Source organism: Callithrix jacchus, chromosome 4 (genome assembly GCF_049354715.1).
Source record: "Callithrix jacchus isolate 240 chromosome 4, calJac240_pri, whole genome shotgun sequence".
NCBI classification, from domain to species: domain Eukaryota; kingdom Metazoa; phylum Chordata; class Mammalia; order Primates; family Cebidae; genus Callithrix; species Callithrix jacchus.
Window position 1 is genome coordinate 83,142,644 of NC_133505.1, and position 18,111 is coordinate 83,160,754.

The 18,111-nt window shown below is 34.6% G+C and overlaps 1 protein-coding gene across 2 annotated transcripts in view; it reads left to right on the top strand.

Moving 5' to 3' along the window:
- Nucleotides 1–18,111, top strand: part of MEI4 (meiotic double-stranded break formation protein 4) — a 324,961-nt gene that overhangs the window by 222,849 nt on the left and 84,001 nt on the right. The window lies entirely within an intron of this gene.

Genomic DNA, 18,111 nt, shown 5'->3' on the forward strand with positions numbered 1-18,111 from the left:
TTCCAGCTTCGATTCATTCTCTTTGTCACATTCTGGTACACCTATCAAACGTAGGTTAGGTCTCTTCACATAGCCCCACATTTCTTGGAGAATTTGTTCATTCCTTTTTGCGCTTTTTCTTGTAATCTTGGTTTCTCGTTTTATTTCATTGAGTTGATCTTCGACTTCTGATATCCTTTCCTCTGCTTGTTCAATTCGGCTGTTGAAACTTGTGCATGCTTCGTGAAGTTCTCGTGTTTTTCAGCTTCTTCAATTCATTCATATTCCTCTCTAAGTTGTCCATTTTTGTTATTATTTCCTCGAATCTTTTTCAAGGTTCTTAGTTTCTTTGCATTGATTTAGAACATGTTCTTTTAGCACCCAGAAGTTTCTCATTATCCACCTTCTGAAGTCTGATTCCGTCTTTTTGTCACACTCATTTTCCATCCAGCTCTGTTCCCTTGCTGGTGAGGAGTTTTGGTCCTTTGTAAGAGGCAAGGTGTTTTGGTTTTGGGTGTTTTCCTCCTTTTTGTGCTGGTTTCTTCCCATCTTTGTAGATTTATCCACTTGTCATCTGAGTAGTTGCTGACTTTTTGATTGAGTCTCTGAGTGGAGGCCCAGATTGTTGATGATGTAGTATTTCTGTTACTTAGTTTTCCTTCTAACCATCTAGCCCTTCTGCTGTATGACTGCTGAGGTCCACTCTAGGCCCTGCTTGTCTGGGGTACACCTGTAGCAGCTGCAGAACAGTGAAGGATGCTACCAGTTTTTTTTTCTGCTATTTTTGTCCCATAATGATGCCCACCAAATGGCAGTCTGATTAGTCCCTTTTGAGGTGACTCTTTGGATATACAGGGGTCATGGCACTGCTTGAAGAGATGGACTGTACTTTATAGGAGCTCAAGTGCTGAGCTGTGAGCTCAGTTGTTCATTCAGGGCTGTTAGGCATGTGCGTTTAGGTCTGCTGCAGCAGAACTTATAAAACCCCGTTTTTTTTTCTCAGATGCTCTGTCTTGGGGAGTTAGGGCTTTCTTTATGTGTATCTGTTGCACTGTTCTGCCCAGCTAGGAGGCAGTCTAGTCACTATTTGCCTGCCGATGCTCCGCCCTGCTACTGTGGGGTTCACCCTGTTGCCGTGGGCTCTGCCCTGTTGTTGTGGGCTCTGCCCTGCTGCCGTGGGCTCTGCCCTGTTGTCATGGGCTCCACCCTGCTGTGGTGGGCTCCGCCCTGTTGGCGGAGTCTCTCTGTTATGGTGGGTTGTCTTGGCAACAGCAGGCTGCATCAGCAATGGGAGTGTATCTCAGTAGGGGTGGAATGCCTCGGTAGTGGTGGACACCCCTCCCCCACTGAGCTGCACCGTCCTGGATTCAGCTGAGCCCACAGTGAAACTCTCAACCCCGAGTGTTTTGAATCACCGTTTTGTTTGTCTCTGTGGGGGTGGGACCCGCCGAGCCTGATCACCTGGCTCCCTGCCTCTGAGCCCTTTCTCTCTCTTTTTTTTTTTAAGTTGAACGGTTTTCTCTCTCACAGGTGTTTCATTTGCCTGATGATAGGGCACCAGGATCTGTGTGATTTCCTGTGCAGCGACCCACTGCACCGGCTCAAATGTTGCTTCCGGGGAATCTCCTGGTCTGGCTTACTGTCCAAGTCCTGTTTAATCAGATGGATATGTTAATCTGCCCTCCCAAATCTCAGATTGCCGGTTTAACAGGGCACCCAGACCAGTGCGTTTTGTGCAGGGTGCTCCTGCGCTGCGGTGCCAGTCGAAAGGGCTGCGCTGGCGTCCTGTGTCTCTCCTACACCTGGGAATTTCCCCGTTCTGTGGGCAACAAAGATCCATCTGGAAATGCGGCTAGGACTCACCCTCTGTGCCTTCACTGAGAGCTGCAATCCTGAGTTGTTCCTACCATGTCATCTTGGAAATCCCCCTCCTCTTTTTCTCTTCTTTTTTTTTTTTTTTTTTTTTTTTGAAGACAGAGTTTCGCTCTTGTTACCCAGGCTGGAGTGCAATGGCGTGATTTCAGCTCACTGCAACCTCTGCCTCCTGGGTTCAGGCAATTCTCCCGCTCAGCCTCCTTTGTAGTTGGGATTACAGGCATGCACCACCATGCCCAGCTAATTTTTTGTATTTTTAGTAGAGATGGGGTGTCACCATGTTGACCAGGATGGTCTCGATCTCTTGACCTTGTGATCCACCTGCTTTGGCCTCCCAGAGTCCCAGGTATACACATTTTCTTTATCCATTCATAATTAGATATGCATTTTGAATTGATTCTATATCTTGGCTATTGTGAATAGTGTTGTAGTAAACATGGGTATGCAAATGTCTCTTTTACTTAAATGTAAAACCTGAAACTATGAAACTATCAGAAAAAAAACAGGAAATACTTCATGTGATTGGACTGATAAAGGACTCTTCTTTAAAGACATTAAAAGTACAGGCAGTGAAAACCAAAATAGACACATGGAATCATGTCAAACGAAAGAGCTTCTGAACAGTAAAGGAAAAAAATGAAGAAACCCACAATGAGATATCACCATATCCCATTTAGACTTTCTATTATCAAAAAGTCAAAAAAAATTCTTGGCAAGGATGCAGAGTGAAGGGAATTCTTATACACTGTTGGTGGAAATGAAATTAGTACATCCAAATTCATATATCCAAATTAGTACATTCAATTTTCAAATTAGTACATTATGGAAAACAGTAGGGAGATTCCTCAAAATATTATAAATATAACTACCATCTGATACAACAGTCTCATTACTGGGTATATGTAGAAAGTAAATATAGTTGTAACTTTTTAAAATACTGTAATTCATGTTCAAATCAATAAATATGTATTGAGGATCTATTATGGAAAGGAAAGACATTGCTGTGTACTCTTTAGAAACTATAGTGACAAGAATATATGTGCTCCCCTCAAAATGCTTAGAGTCTAAATAGGCAATAAAACGAATGTATAACTAATGAGAATATAAGGCAGAATAGTTAAAATCTATAAAATTGTAGGCTCAAGAAAGGCTCAATGGATATATGGCATCTGTGATAGGTACTGAAGGCTGTTTAAGATGATGCTAATTGGAGACTGATGATAAAAGCCATTTCAAATCAAGGGAATACTACACACACATACACACACACACATTATATTCACATAATACACATCACCTGTGGATATATTATCAAACTTTATAAGAGTATGCATATACTGCAATTGAACTGGAGAGCTAGTTTGTGTGTATTTTTCATTTTGCATCTACCATTTTATTTTTATTAAATGACAGAAAATAAGAGAGACAATGGAGATACCAAAGAAGAATCTAGCCTGAAATTTCTAAGGCAACTTCCACCACTCTTCTAACTTACAATTGAAAAATAAAAATTATGTATATTTATAGTTTATAACAAAATGTTTTCATAAGTGTATACATAAAAAAGGGCTAACTGAAACCTCCAAACCTCTTGAGATTTAGCACCCACCATTTAACTCAACATAGATCCACAGAAAAATGAGAATATTTTTTGCACCTAATTGAATAAATTAAAAATCTACTTTCAATTTTTTGACATTGACAACTAGATAATTTGGATTTTTTGCTGAATTGGTGATCTAAACAAACACAATAAAACTAAATGCTCCTTAATTTTAATGTGTTTGCATTATACCCCATAAATTACTGTATGCAATATGATGCTGGATGTGACTGACACTAACTTTATCTATGGTATCTGAATAACACTAGCTGTGCCAAATTATGATCAAATCCATTATTTCTTCTACATAGGGTAGAAATTCAATTACATAGGTTTGTATTTTAAAAAATATGCATTACGTCTTATACTTTTTTGTGATAAGGACACTTAAAAACAATTTTCAAATATATAACATATTGTTATTAGTTTTAGTTACCATGATAAACAATAGGTGTCTTGAACTTATTCCTTGTATTTAACAAAAACTTTGGGTCCTTTGACCTCTCCCCAGTACCCTTATTTCCTGGTCTCTGGTAACCAACATTTTAGTCTCTGATTCCATGAGTTCAACTTTTTTAGTATCTATATATAAGTGAGATTGTGTGGTATTTGTCTTTTTGTGCCTGGATAATTTCACTTAACATAATGTTCTCCAGGTTCATCCATGTTATCCTGAATGACATGATTTATTTTCTTTTTTAAGGCTGAATAATAGTTCATTGTGTATATATAGTACATTTTCTTCAACCAGTTCATCTGTTGATGGACATGTAGGTTGATTCCTTATGTTGTTTATCATGAATAATGCTGCAATGAATATGGTAGTACAGATATTACTTTGGCATAGTGATTTTTATTTCCTTTAGATACATACTTAGTAGTAGAATTGCTGGATCATAGACTTGCTACATTCTTAAAAAAATTTTTAGAGGCATCTCTGCACAGTTTTTATAAGGAATCAGCAATCTACATTCCAACCAAGAGTTTACAAGGGTTTCCTTTTCTCCATACCCTCACCACCAGTTATCTCTTAGGTTCTTGATGATAGTATCCTAACAGGTATAAGGTGGCACCTCGTTGTGGTTTTAATTTATATTTCCCTGATGATTGGTAATGTTAATGCATTGCTTCACATACCTATTGGCTATTTGTATGTCATCTTTTGAGAAACATCTGTTGAGGTCCTTTGCCCATTTTTCAATCAGCCTGTTTATTTTCTTGCTATTGAATTGTTTGACTTTCTTATGTATTTTGAATATTAACTTTTTACCAGGCATATGATTTGAAAATATATTTTCCCATTCTGCATGTTGTTTCTTCATTCTGTTTAACTTCCTTTGCTGTGCAGAAGTGTTTTAGGTTAGTATAATTCCATTTGACTAGCTTTTCTTTTCTAGCCTGGACTTTGGGATCATATAAAAAAAATAATTGCCGAGACCAATGTCATAGAGCTTTCTCTTTTTTTATCCAGCAGTTTTATAGCTTCAGATCTTAAGTTTAAATGTTTTATCGATTTTGAGTTGATTTTTGCATATGGTGTGAAATGAGGGTCTAATTTTATCTTACATGGGAATATTCAGCTTTCCCAACACCATTCATTTAAGAGATTGTTCTTTTTCTATGGTATGTTTTTGTACCTTTTTTTGGAAAAGCAACTGACCATAAATGTGTGGATTTGTCTCTAGGATTACTATTCTGTTCCACTGGACTGTATGTCTGTTGTAATTCGAATACAACACTGTTATGATTATTATAGCTTTGTAGTAGATTTTGAAATCAGGCAGTATAATGCATTCAGCTTTGCCCTATTTGTTCAAGATTGCTTTGGTTATTTGAGGTATTTTATAACTCTATAAAATTATTAAAAATGTTTATCTTTTTCTGTGTAAAATTCATTGGAATTTTGATAGGAATTATATTGAATCTGTATATTATTTGGGATAATGTGGGTGTTTTAACAATTTAATTCTTCCAGTCCATGAGCCCGGGGCATCTTTCAGTTTAGTTGTATATTCTTCAATATGTTTAATCAGAATTTTATAGTTTTTAATGTATAGTTTTTACACCTCCTTGGCTAAATTTTTTACTAAGTATTTTGGATTTTTGTAGCTATTGTGAATGGAATTACTCTCTTGATTACTGTTTGGCTTGTTCATTGTTAGTGTATAAAAGATCTCCTGATTTTTGTATATTGATTTTGTATTCCTTGTGAAAGGAAAATAAATCTTAGGGCCTCCAAATCACTAAGCTAAAGTGAAAAGTCAAGCTGCGAACTGATTAGGGCCAACCTGCCTCCCATTCTGTCCAAAGTCACCCCTCTCCTCACTGAGATAAATGCATAGCTGATTGCCCCCTTTGGAGAGACTAATCAGAAACTTGGAAGGATTAAACTATTTGTATATTATCTACTTATGACCTGGAAAACCCCCTTCTGGCTTCGAGTCTCACCTTTGCTTCAAGTTGTCCCACCTCTCCAGACTGAATCAATGTTCATCTTGAATTTGTTGATTGTCTCATGTCTCTTTAGAAGGTATAAAACCAAACTGTATTCTGACCACCTTGAGCACATGTCATCAGGTCCTTCTGAGGCTGTGTCACGAACATATGTTCTCAACTTTGGCAAAGTTAACTTTCTAAATTAACTGAGATCTGTCTCAGATTTTTGGGGCTCAAACCTTCCACTTATTTATTTTAATGTTTTTCGGATGGAGTCTTTAGGGTTTTCTATACACAAGATTATATTGTCTACAAATAGATATGGTTTAACTTCTTTCTCATTTGAATGCCTTTTATTTTATTTGATTTTTTGACCAAATGCTCTGGCAAGGACTTTCAATACAGATAGTCCCTGTCTTATGATGGTTAACTTACAAAATTTTAATTTAAAGTAGTGTCAGAGCAGTGCACAATCAGCACAAACCATACTCGAGTACTCATACGACCATTCTGTTTCCACTTTGAGGATTATTCAGTCAATTATGTGTGATAGTCAACAATTTATTATAAAATACATTCTATGTTAGATGTTTTCTGTCCAAGTTTAGGCTAATGTAAGTGTTCTGAGCATATTTAAGGTAAGCTAGGCTAAGATACGATGTTTGATAGTTTATTAAATATATTTTGAACTTACAGTACTTTCAACAGGTTTATTGAAATACAATCCCATTGTAAGTTGAGGAACATGTGTCCTCTGTTGAATACAGTGGGAAGAGTGGGTATCCTTGTCTTGTACTTGGTCTTAGAGGAAACACTTTCAACTTTTTACCATTGATTGTGATGTTAACTATGGAGTTGTCATATATAGCCTTTATTGTGTGGAGATACATCCCTTCTACATCTAATTCATTGAAAATTTTTAGCATGAAATGATGTTGAATTTTGTCAGATGCATTTTATCTATTCAGATTATCATATGGCTTTTATTCTTCATTATGATAATGTGGTGCATTACATTTATAGCCACATTTATGTTATATATAGTATAGCTACCCTTTCTGTATTTGGTTTTCATTTGCTTGGAGTATCTATTTCTTTCTCTCCACTTTCAGTATATCTGTGTAGTTTAAGGTGAAGTCAGTCTTTTGTAGGCAGCATTTAATTGGGTAATATGTTTTTATCCATTCAGCCACGCAGTGGTTTTGGATTAGAGAATTTAATCCATTTACTTTCAACTAATTATAGCTAAGTAAGAACTTAGTACTGTGATTATGTTGTTTTCTAGTTATTTTGTAGATTTTTTTCCCTTCTTTTACAGTCTTACTTTGTAATTAGATATTTTTCTCTAGTGTTATGCTTTGAATTTTAACTTTTTATCTTTTGTGTATCTACAAAGATTTTTGCTTTCTGGTTACCATAAGACTTACATAAAGCATCTTATAGTTATAACAGTATGTTTTAAGCTGACAACAATGTAGCTTTAATTTTCTTTCCAACTTTTATTTTAGGTTCAGGAAGTGAACAAACCATGTGCAGGTTTGTTACATGGGTAAATTGCGTGTCATAGGGGTTTGGTATACACAGTATTTTTTCATGTAGGTAATAAGCATAGTACTCAACACATAGTTTTTCAATCTTCACTTTCCTCCTACCCCCCGACTCTCAAGTAGGCCCCAGTATCATTGGTCTTCTGTTTTTGTCTATTTGCACTGAATATTTAGTTCCCATTTAGAATATGCAGTATTTGGTTTTCTGTTTCTGTCTTAATTCACTTAGGATAATGGCCTTCAGCTCCATCCATGTTGCTGCAAAGGACATGAACTCATTCATTTTTATGACTGCATCATATTCCATGGGGTATATGTACCACATTTTCTTTATCCAGTCCACTGTTGATGAGCAGTTAGGTTGATTCCATGTCTTTGCTATTTTAAGTAAAACTTAACTTTTATTTTATAAAAAAAATTTTGCACTTTTACTCTCTGCCCAAATTTTATGTTTGCAGTCTCACAATTTGCATCTTTTTATGTTGTGTATCCTTTAACAGATTATTTTATCTCCTATTATTTCTAGTATTTTTCTCATTTAAGCTTTGTACTAAAGATTTAAGTGATTTACACCTTATTCTTACAGAATTAGAATATTCTGAATTTTACTTTGTACTTGTTAGCAGTGAGTTTTATATTTTCATGTTTTAGGTTACTAATAGCATCATTTTCTTACTTTAAATAATTTTTTTTCACAACTTTTAAGGCAGTTTGAGGTGATGAATTCAGTTTTTATCTTGGAAAGTCCTTATCTCTCATTCATTTCTGAAAGACAGCTTCTTTGCCAGATAAATTATTCTTGGGTGGCAGTTTGTTGTTGTTGTTGTTTTGAGGGGTTTGTTTCTGGGCATTTTGTATACATTATCTGTCTCTTCTGACCTCTAAGAATTCTGAGATTCTGTTCATAGACTTACTGAAAACCCCTTATATGTGATATGCTTCTTTTTCTTGCTACTCCAATGATCCTCTCTGTGACTTTGATTTTTGAATCTTTGATCATAATATTTTTTGTACAGATTGAAGTCTTGTTTAGATTGAATGTGATTTGACTCCTTTGCCCTTGATATATCAGAAAATTTATCTTTCCATAGATTGTAGAAATGTTCAGCTTTTAAAATAATATTTCTGTGCTTTAATATTTCTCTTTCTCTTCTTTAACTCATAATTTACAATATTTGATCTTTTGATTCTGTTCCATATATTCTACCTTTTTTCTATGTTGATGCATTCTGCTATTGAAAATATTAATTGTATTTTTCATTTGATTGTATTTTCAGCTCCAGAATTTTTTTAATAGAATTTTAATCTCTCCATAAAATTTGTAATTTTGTTTATTGTTATCCTGATTTCAATAAACTAATTCAGTGTATATTCTTAAACTCTGCTGAGCTTCCTTAAGATAATTATTTTGAATTATTTCTCAGAAAGTTTGCTTATCTCCATTTTTTTCGGGCAGCTACAAAAAGATTGTGGTCTTTGTGGTGATATGCCTCTTTGGCTTTTCATGTTTCTTGTTGCTTTACAGTGATATCTGCACATTTGGTGGAGAAGTCATCTATTCTGACTCCGCATTCTAGTTTTGGTGTTGAAAGATCATCCCTTGGTGGGGCATGGTGGCTCACGCCTGTAATCCTAGCACTTTGGGAGGCCAAAGTGAGTGGATCACCTGAGGTCAGGAGTATAGAGAGCAGCCTGACCAACATAGAGAAACCCGTCTCTACTAAAAATGCAAAATTACATTACGTGGTGGCATATGCCTGTAATCCCAGCTACTCGGGAGGCTGAGGCAGGAGAATCACTTGAACCTGAGAGGCAGAGGTTGTGGTGAGCGGAGATTGCATTTCATCCTGGGCAACAAGAGTGAAACTCTGTCTCAAGAAAAAAAAAAAAAAGAATGATTATTCCTATGGGGTGGGTATGTACTTGCTGGTTGAAGTTCAGAGGTTCAGGCACCAAGGATGAAGTTGCATAGTCTCTGTTTAGTTTTGTCTGCTGATGTAAAGGTTGATGACAGTTGCATGCATCTTTAGCAGCCAATACTGTGGATATCTGCAGTTGTGGTGCGAATTGCTGGGATATTTAATAACAGTCACTACTAGGGTCTTTCAGTCTTTTATTTTCCTTTTGGAAAAGATGCAATTGAAGCAATCCATTTTGGCATTGGGTTAGGTTTGCTAGCCCTTTCGTATTTGTAATGGCACTGGAATCTGATGAGTGGATCAAGCACAGGGCTGAGGCCTCAAGGACAGGCTTGCAGGGAGGGAATAATGACTCTGGAGTCTGGGACAGTAATGGCACTGGGCTCAGGGCACAGGTTCATCCATTGCCACATTGATAACTGTATGCAAGTCATGGCCTCTCCCTGGCACCTCCTGCCAATTTATCACATTCAGAGTGGTAATGTGATCACTGCCAAACCATCACCTGACATTCCTAGTGGGTGGGAGGGCCCTCTCCTGCTCTGTTCATGTCTGTCTTATTCTTGTAACAAAACAGACACAAAAGGCTGGGACTTCTGTGCGTGGGAAGGCAAGGAGGGGTGGGACCTGAAAGCCCTGCTTTTTCTTTTTCAAAAAAGAACAGGCAGGCTTAGAGTTCATAGGACATAGCTCTCTATGGTGGCTATACTTACACCCAGACCATGGGCATACTCAAGAGACCATGACTTCAAAGAGAAACATCTGAACTCACTCTGTATGACTGTACAATACAGTGTCTAAGACATTTATACATTGATAGATGCTTAGATAGATTCTAGATCTTGGCTATTGGGAATAGTGTCCCAGTAAACATGGGGATGCAGGTATCCTTTATATATACTGATTTATTTTCCTTTGGACAAATACTCAGTAGTGGCATTGTTGGAGTGTATTGTAATTCTATTCTAGTTTTTTGAGAAATCACCATACTGCTTTTCATTGTGACACTAATTTGCATTCCTACTAACAGGACATAAACATTCCATTTTGTCCACTTTCTCACCAGCTTCTGTTTTTGTATGTTTGTCTTCTTAATAATAGCGATTCTACCTGGGATAAGATGGATCACATTATAGTTTTTATTTGCATTTCCCTGATGATTATGTAGAGCACTTTTTGTTTGTATAACTGTTGCCCATTTGTATGTCTCCTACTAAGACATGTTGGTTCATGTCCTTTGCCCACTTAGTTGAATTATTTATTTCTTATTGTTGTATTGTTTTGCATTTCTTATGTACTCTGGATATTAGTTCCTTTTTTAGATCAAAAGTTTGCAAATATATTCTCTTATTCTATAAGTTACTTCTGCTCTCTGTTGATAATTTCCTTTGCTGTGCAGAAACTTCTTAGTTGACTATAGTCCACTAAGTCAACTTTTTTTTTTTTTTCTGTCTTTTACTTTAGCTTCCTGGAGTACATGTGCAGGTTTATTACATAGATAAAATGTGTGTCACTGAGGTTTGGCATACAAATGATCTTTTCACCTAGGTAGTGAGCATACCTAGGTTGTCATTCAGTTATTACCCCCTCCTTCTCACCCTACCTGCTATAGTAGTCCCTAGTGTCTATTGTTTCCATCTTGATGTCCAAGTGTATTCATTGTTTAGCTTCCACTTATATATGAAAATGTGTGGTATTTGGTTTTCTGTTCCTGCATTAATTTGCTTAGGTAATGGCCTCTAGCTGCATTTGCACTGCTGTAAAAGACATGGGTTTTTTTCTCTTTTTATAGCTGCAATAGTATTCCATGATATATATATATATTCCATTTTCTAGATAAAAGATTTTCCGTATATAAATATGGACATGCTTTTGTGTGTGTACATATATGTATATAATCTTCTTTATCCACTCCACTGTTGATGGGCATCCAGGTTGATATCATTTACTTGATGTTGTGAGTAGTGCTGTAATGAACACAGGAGTGCATTTTTCTTTTTGGTGGTGTTGCCTGTGTTTTTGAGGTCTTTGCCTTAAAATTTTTGCCTAGACAAATGTACTGAAGTGTTTTCTTTGTTTTCATATAGTTGTTTCATAGTTTCAGGGCTTACATTTAAGTCTTTAATTGATCTTGAGTTGACTTTTGTATATGGAGACGTAGTGGGGCCCATTTTTATTCTTTTACTTATTGATATACAACTTATTTAACACCATTTACTAAAGAGGGTGACATTTTTCCAATGATGTTCTTGATATCTTTGTTGAAAATCAGTTGGCTGTAAATATAGTAAATTATTTCTATATTCATTATTCTGTTGAATTGGTCTATGTATGCTTTTATATCAATACTATGTTGTTTTGGTTACTTAATCATTGTAATATAGTTTGAAGTCAGGTAGTGTGGTCTCTCCAGCTTTGCTCTTTTTTCTCAGAATTGCTTTGGTTGTTTGGGCTCCTTTTGGTTTACAGGTGAATTTTAGGATTGTTTCTTGACATTGGTATTTTGAAAAGGATTGCATTGAATCTATAGATTACTTTGAGTAGTGTGATTATTTTAATGTTAATTATTCCTATCCATGAGAATGGGATGTCTGTCCATTTATCTGTGTTCTCTTCCATTTTTATTATCAGTATTCTGTAGTTGTCCTTATAAAGGTCTTTAACCACTATGGTTACATGTATTTCTGGGTATTTTTTATAGCTGTTTTAAATGAGACTATCATCTTCATATCTTTCTCAATAAGTTGGTTATCTTTCTCAATAACACTAATAGTGTTCAGAAATTCTACAGGGATTTGTATGTTGTTTCAGTTTTCTGCAACTTTACTGAGTTTATTAGATCTAAGAATTTTTGGTGGAGTTATTAGGTTTTTCTAGATAAAAGATACCATTTGCCTTAAGGAACTGTTTAACTTCCTCTTTTCCAATTTGAATGCATTTTATTTATTTCTCTTGCCTTATTACTCTGGCTAGGACTTCTAGTATTATGTGGAGTAAAAATGTTATAGTTAAACTAGTCATCCGCCACTTGTTCCAGTACCTAAAGGGAAAGCTTTCAGATATTCTCTGTTTAGTCTGATGTTAGCTGTGGGATTATCATATATGGCCTTTATTATATTGAAGTATGTTCCTTCTATGACTAGTTTATTGAACTTTCTCATTATGAAAAGATGTTGAATGTAATCAAATGTTTTATCTTCATCTATTGAGATGATCACATTGGTTTTGTCCTTTATTCCATTGATGTAATGTATTATATTTATTGATTTACTGATATTGAACTATCCTTGCATTCCTGGGATGAATTCTACTTGATCATAGTATATTTTCCTTTTGATGTGCTGTGTAATTGGTTTTCTAGCATATTGTTGATTATTTTTGCAACTCTGTTCCTTAGGTATATTGACCTGTAGTTTTATTTATATGTTACTGCCTTGTCTGCATTTGGTATTAGGGTAATGCTGGTCTCATAGAATGAGTTAGGGAGAATTCACTCCTCTTCAGTTTTCTGGAAGAGTTTGAGGATAATTTGTGTTATTCTTTATCAGTTTGACAGAGTTCAACAGTGAATCCATCCAGTTCTGACATCTTTTTGTGTTGGAAGATGTTTTTATTACTAATTCAATTTAATTACTTGTGATTGATCTGTCAAAGTTTTCTATTTCTTCCTGAATCAATATTAGCAGGTTGTTTGTATCCAGGAATTATTTATCTCCTCAAGATTATCCATTTGTTAATGTATAGTTGTTCAAAATACTCCATGATGATCTTTTGTATTTTTGTAGTATCTCTTGCAATGTCTCCCTTTTTATTTTTGATTGTATTTATTTGGATATTCTTTTTTTTTCTTAATTAGCCTAGATAACAGATTATTGATCTTGTTTAGTTTAAAAAAAAACAAAAAAACTTTTGTTGATCATATATGTTGTTTGTATGAGTTCCTGTTTTATCAGTTCTGCGCTGATCTTTTTTTTTTTTATTATTAAGAATTGGTTTGGTTTGTCCTTGTTTTCCTACTTTCTTGAACTACATCATTAGATTGTTTGAAATCTTTCTATCTTTTTATGTAGGGTTTTATTACTATAAACTTTCAGCACTGGTTTTGCCATATCCTGTATGTTTTGATATGTTGAGTATTGGTTTTTATTTGTTTCAAGACATTTAAAAATTTTGTTTTTAATATTTTCTTGACCTAATGCCCATTCAAGTACATGTTATTTAATTTCACTGTAGTTTTTCCATTTCTGAAGTTCCACTTTTGTGTTCTAACTTGGTCAGTCCTGGAGAATATTCCATGTGCTGGTAAGAAGAACTTGTATTCATGCAAGATATGTTCTGTAAGTATCTGTTAGGTCCATTTGGTCTAATGTTCAGTTTACATCCAATATTTCTTTTTCCTTTCTGTCTGGATACTCTGTCTAATGCTTAGAGTGGGTTGTTGAAGTTCCCAACTATTAGTGTATTGTAACCTATCTCTCTCCTTAGATCTGATAATATTTGCATTATATATCTGTAGACAATGGTGTTGGGTGCAAATATGCTTAAAATTGTTTTATCCTCTTGGTGAATTGTACCTTTATCATCACAGATTGACTCCTTTCTTTTCCATTTTTTTAACTTAAAGTCTGTTTTATCTAAGTATCACTTCTCCTGCTCCTTTTGACTTCTATTTGCATTGAATTTTTTTCTATATTTTTATTTTCACTCTGTATGTGTCTTTACAGGTGACATGAGTTTCTTGTGAGCAGCATATAGTTGGGTGATGTTTTTAAATCCATTCAGCCCCTGTATATCTTTTAAGTGGAAAGTTTAATCTGTGTATATTCAAGGTTGTTGTTAATATGTGATGGCTTAGTCCTGCCATTTTATTAATTGATTTCTGGCTGTTTTATGTATCTTTTGTTCCTTTTATCTATTTGCTTTTTATTATGATTTGGCAGTTTTCTGTATTGGTACCATTTAAGTTATTTGTCTTCTTTATTTGTTTGCTCTACTAGTGCATAATAAACTTTTGTGTGTTTTCCTAATGGTAGATATCATTAATTCATTTCTGGTTATAGGACTTTTTTTAGCATTTCTTGTAGGGTCAGTCTAATGGTGATGAATTTCATCAGCTTTTGCTTGTCTGGGAAATACTTAATTTCTCTTTATGAAGAATATCTTTATTGGGTATATTTTTCTTGAATGGCAGAATTTTTTTTCTTTTTTTAAACTTTGATTAAATTATTCTCTTCTCTCCTGGCCTATAAGGTTTCTGCTAAGAAATGATGAGTGTTCATTCAAAGTGACCATGGGCTTTTTTCTTGCTATTGCTCTCTTTACCTCTGAATTTTTAGTTTTATTTGATGTAAATATTATTATGTATATCTAATTGATCTTGTGTGTGGGGTGAATATTTGTTTAGAATCATTATCTCTTCTTTTTCTAGTTGGTTCCTTTATATAATGACCTTCTTTGTTTCTTTTTACTGCCTTGTAATATACTGTGAGGAAGAACTTTCTGAATTCTGTCTCTTTGGGGATCTCTGAGTTTCCTGTGTTTGGCTGTGTAAATCTCTATTTAGACTTGAGAAGTTTTCAGCTATTATTTTGTCAAATTGCTTTTCTCTCCCTTTGGTTCTCCTTTGCATTAGGGGTCACTAGAAATTCAAATATTTGTTTCCTTTACCATGTGCCAAATGTCACATATTCTTTATTCATTCTTTTTTTTTCCATCATCTTTATTTTCATCTGAGTGGATTGTTTCAAAAGACTGATTTTCAAGTTCTGGATTTTTAAATTCTGCTTGATCTAGTTGATTGAAGCTTTTTAATGTCTTTTGTATTTCATTCAATGAGTTATTCAGTTCTAAAATTTCTCCTAAGTTCTTTTTAATGATACCTATCTATTTGATAAATTTCTGATTTATATAATGAATTATTTTCTGATTTCTTCGTGTTATTTATCTGTGTTCTCTCACTGAGCTTTTTAAAAACTGATATTTGGAATTCTTTTTCTAGGATTTAATAAATTTATTTTCTATTATAATTTGTTGCTGGAAAATTACTATGTTTATTTAGAGGCATGATCTTTCCTTTTTAATGTTTCTTATGTTCCTACTTTGATAACTGAACATATGATATATGAGTTGCTTTTTCCCATTTTTGAAATTTGCTTTTTTAGTAGATGACTTTTCCCTAAAGATGAATGCATGAATTTGGTTGTATAGGGCACATGGTGTTGGTTGGTTTAGTTGACGTTGATCAAATTCTAGGTACATGCATTGTGCGGTCTTCATATGATTTCTTACGCTGTAAGCTGTATCAGTATTCTTTTTTATTTCCTCCATGGCTTTAACTACTAATTTTACATAGTATTCTAACCTTATTGTCATTTCAACAATATTTGTAGAATACTAACAAAAAGAAGATTCCATATCCATAACTCACTTTCTTTGCTTATCCATAAGAAACCAGTATGTATCCATTCAAGTTTTATTGTGAGATTGCAGCAATTCTGTCACATTTTCAGGCTACACCTCTAATTCTGTTCCACTTGCTATTTTCACCACATCTGCAATGACTTTCTCCACTGAAGTCTTGAAGCCATCAAAGTCATCCAATAAGGATTAGAGTCAAATTCTTCCAAACTCCTGTTAATACTGATATTTTGTACTCCTTTAATGAATTACACATCTTCTTAATGACATCTAGAATGATGAATCCCTTCCAGAACGTTTCCAATTTACGTTGCCCATACTCATCAGAGGAATTAGTATCCATGTTAGCTATAACCTTATAAAATAAGTTTCTTAAATAATAAGACTTGTAAATAAAAATTACTCCTTGATCCATGGGCTCCATAACAGATGCGTTTGCAGACATTAAAGATATATATATATATCCATCAGAGCTCTTGGATGATCAGGTATATTGTCAATGAGCAGTAATCTTGAAAGGAATCTTTTTTTTCTGAGCAGTAAGTCTATTAGTAGGCTTAAAATATTCAGTAAACAATGCTTTCATCCATGCCTGTTGTTTTATTGATAGACTGTAGCCGGAGTAGATTTAGCATAATACTTAAGGGTTCTGTAATTTTTAAAAATATATATTTTATTGCATTTTAGGTTTTGGGGTACATGTGAAGAACATACAAGATTATAACACATACATGGCATAATTTTTGGAATGGTAAATGTGCACTGTCTTCAACTTCAAGCCACCAGCTGCATTAATCTTTAACAGTGGTCAGCCAATCCTTTGAAGCTAAGCATTTATATCTTCCCTGTATCTACAAAATTCCTAGATGGCATCATCTTTCAATAGAAGATTGTTTCATCTACACTGAACAACTGTTGTTTAGTGTAGTCACCTTCATCAATAAATCTTCCTATATCTTACCTATAACTTCTTGATAACTTTCTGCAGCTTCTATATCACCATTTGTTGGTTCACCTTGTACTTTTATGTTATAAAGGTGGCTCCTTCTCTAAGCCTCATGAACCAGCCTCTGCTATCTTCAGAGTTTTCTTCTGCAGCTTCCTCATCTTGCCCGGCCTTCATAAAATTGAAGAGTTAGGCCTTTTTTTCTGTGGTTCATGTATTGGCTTCAGTGAATGTTGTGATTGGTTTGATCTTGTATCCAGACCACTAAAATTTTCTCTATATTACCAGTAGGGCTGTTTACCCTTCTTATATGTGTTTTCACTGGAAGAGTACTTTTAATTTCCTTTAATAACTCTTTTTTTTTTTTAAATTTACAACTTGGTAAACTTTGACACAAGTCTTAGAGTTTGGCCTGTCTCAGCTTTTGACATGCCTTCTTCACTAAGCTTAATAATTCCTAGCTTTTTATTTAAAATGGGAGACAGGGAAATCTTTCTTTCACTTGAACACTTAGAGGCCATTTGTAGGTTATTAATTGACCTGATTTCAATATTTTGTCATCTCAGAGAATAAGAAGGCCTAAGGAGAGTAAGGGAGTTGGAAAATGGCCAATTGGTAAAGCAGTTAGAACACACACACTTATCAGTTAAGTTCACCATATGATATGGACATGGTTTGTGGTATTTCAAAACAATTAAAGTAGTAACATCAAAGGTAACTGATCAGAGATCACTGTAATAGATAAAGTAATAATGAGAAGTTTGAAATACTGTGATAATTACCAATATGAGACACAGATACAAAATGAGCACATGCTATTGGAACAATGACTCTGATAGACCAGTTTGATGCAGCGTTGCCATCAACCTTCAATTTGAAAAAACTGCAATATCTGAGAAGTGCAATAATGTAAAGCACACTACTATGAGGTATGCCTGTATATGTCATACTCTGCTTATTGGGATACTTTACTGAAGAATATATTTGTCCCAGCTCCAAAACAATGTTCTTTCATTTTTGCATTAATACAGAGAATAGATTTCATAAATGTTTTCAACCGTGTTCTTTTTTCCCCAATGTTAATACTTTCTTAATGAACTTGAATAAAATGTATGAGAAAAAAAAAGTTCCTAGTTATGATCTGGGGATTTGAGTTCTAATTAGTCTAATTTTCAGAAGCTCCATTTTCTTGCCTATAAAATAGTGATAAGCAATCTGCTCACCTCATAGGGCTTCTGACACATTTCTTAATTAATTAGCTAATGATAAAGCCATTTTTTTTTCTTACACTGATTCTGCCATTCTCTCATCTTATTCTTGCTATTGTCTCAGGTTTAGGCCTTGTTTTGACTTATCTCACATTCAAGCATCTATGCCAAATTAAAAGTT